At 34.6% G+C, this 2,676-nt stretch overlaps 1 pseudogene; it reads right to left on the bottom strand.

The window, feature by feature from the left end:
- Window positions 1-557: 557 nt before the first annotated feature.
- On the bottom strand, window positions 558-1,478 carry LOC124959152 (olfactory receptor 4C13-like; annotated as a pseudogene).
- Window positions 1,479-2,676: the final 1,198 nt, after the last annotated feature.

The following is a 2,676-nucleotide window of genomic DNA, read 5'->3' as shown; positions in this document are numbered from 1 at the left end:
ATTAAATAGGTTGATTTTTAGTTATAGTCAGAGTATTGTAATATGGTAAGTACAGTCCTTTTCTCAGAAAATGTAACCAGTAAAGTTATATGAAAAGTTTCTCATCATTACTGGCAGTGAATGATAGAAGCTAAAAATATGGTCCTGAAAATCAGAAATACGGTTACTGAATCATCAGTATATCTGTCCTGATAACTCTCCATTTCTGTAAGGTAAAAGAGGGTAATAGCAGTGTTTACCTGATTTAGTGTTATAGGCATTATCGATCAATATCAATATTTTTTGATATCATTACTTTTTATTAGAAGGAAAATTTATAAATCCATATAAATAGATAAAGACAGAAAAAACGACCAGATTGGGTGGAAATTTGCAATATGAGTAGATTATTCAGGCTTCAGTTTTCTCCATTGTTTGAACCTATTCCTACTTCTTTCAATGCAGATTTTGAGAATAACAGTCTTTTCTCATGCTCTTCCAATCGTATTTTGCTGAGATATTACAAAATGTTCATTCATCCTTTCCTCTCTTGAATCAATGTTGGGATTTAAGCACATTCATTTATCGAATAATTTCCTGCTAAACAATTTTTTAATGGCAGTTTTCATCTGAGCATTTCTCAAAGTGTAGATCACAGGATTTAACATGAGATTTATCATGGTATAGAATACAGCAACTGCTTTATCAATAGATAAATTTACTGGAGGTTTCATGTACACAAATATGCAGGGAACAAAGAACAGGCAACCTCTGTGATGTGGGAGACACAGGTGGACAGGGCCTTGTGCCTGCACTCCAGGCTATGGGTCTTCAGGGAGTGCAAGATGACCACATAGGAGACAAGCAGGAGGAGAAAGTTTAACAGGCAGATGAACCCACTGTTGGGAGCAATAAAGAGCCCCAGAATGTGGGTGTCAGTGAAGGCCAGATTGAGCAAAGGGCTCAGGTCACACATAAAGTGATCGATGACATTAGGGCCACAGAAGGGTAGTGGGAAGATGAAGAGGAGCTGGATGGTTGCATGGAGAAAGCCTCCCATCCAGGACACTCCCACTAGCAGCATGCACACTCTGCAGTTCATGATGGTTGCATAGTGCAAGGGTTTGCAGATGGCCACATATCGGTCATAGGCCATCACTGTAAGCAGGATGACCTCTACACCTCCAAAGAAATGTTCCCCAAAACTTGGGCCATACATGCATTGAAAAGGATGGTCTTTTTTCCTGAAGTGAATCTCTAATCAGTTTAGGATTATTGACAGAGGCATAGCAGGCATCAATAAAGGAGAGATAGGCCAGGAAAAAATACATGGGAGATCCCAACAATGAGCTGGCAGTGATGGTTACCAAGATGAGCAAATTTCCTACCATAGAGATGATGTAGATGAACAAAAACACAGCAAATACAATCTTCTACATCTTTGGATTTTCTGTAAGTCCCAGAAGAACAAACTCTGTCACATTGTTTGTAGACTCCATGTACTTCATGTCGAGACTTATTACATTACCTGAAAAAGTTGATAGAACCTAGGATTTATTCAAATTTTCCATCCTAATAAATATTAAATACCCAGAAACCCCTGACTTGTGAAATATTATGACATTTGTTTATTTTTGTGGTTGCATTTCTTTATTTTTGAGATGTAACAAAGGGTTCTGAATTCTTGAAGATTACTTAAATGGCAACATGAATGAATATTATAAAAATAGTATATAGAGAAGGAATCTGTAAACTGACTGATAGGTTTCTGAGTACACTTACATATCTGGGATGACTTTGAGTCTGAATCGAAATAATGGACTTTATGCCAGTAACAGCTTGGACCAAAATAAAGGCAAAAGATGAATGTACTAAATATCCATATACAGGCAAAAAAAATTAATATTTATTATTAAGAAATGGAGAATGACAAAAGAAAATTGGCAATGAGTGAAAGGATACTAAGGAATTTGAATAAGGGGAATATTCGCTCATATAGGGCTTCATGTGTCCTGGATGAAGCTGAGGAAATTCAGTAGAGTGGAAGCCAGAGGCAGGAGTTCCAGGTATCAGAGTATTAAAATATTTGACATAAATAATGATGGAAATATGATAAAACACAAAAGAGATACTATAAAATGCACTTATTAAATTCAAGAACTTAATAATTGTTGATGTTGAAATATTTTAATGTGAATTCTGTGTATTCCAAAGTGCCAAGTAGTATACACACAATTCTTTTTATTGGTTAGAATGACCTTTGTGGTCAGCATTATTTTGTACATTTAATAGTTAATGAAATGATGTCAGAGACTAATGTTTACTGTTCTAAAAACAATAATATTATCTATTTTTTCTGAATATTTCATGTGTTTTAAGATATTTTGCAGATTCTTGTTGCAGATTCTCTTACTTGGGGTGCATTTTCTGACACTTCACACACTTATATTATCATCTATAAACTGAGAATAACAATACCATCTCATCATCTGGTAAGAGAATTGATTGTTATATGAATATATCCACCACAGTTCCGGATATACATAAAGGAAACTTCATCAAATTTTTTTTTTAATTTTAAACTATTTTTTTTATTATTGTATACAAATGGGATACATGTTTTTTCTCTATTTGTACATGGAGTCAAGGCATACCATTTGTGTAATCATAAATTTACATAGGGCAACGATGTTGATT

The sequence above is a fragment of the Sciurus carolinensis genome, chromosome 11, assembly GCF_902686445.1.
Source record: "Sciurus carolinensis chromosome 11, mSciCar1.2, whole genome shotgun sequence".
In the NCBI taxonomy this organism is placed as follows: domain Eukaryota; kingdom Metazoa; phylum Chordata; class Mammalia; order Rodentia; family Sciuridae; genus Sciurus; species Sciurus carolinensis.
The sequence above is the reverse complement of the archived record's forward strand: the minus strand, read 5'-3'. Positions and strand labels throughout refer to the sequence as shown.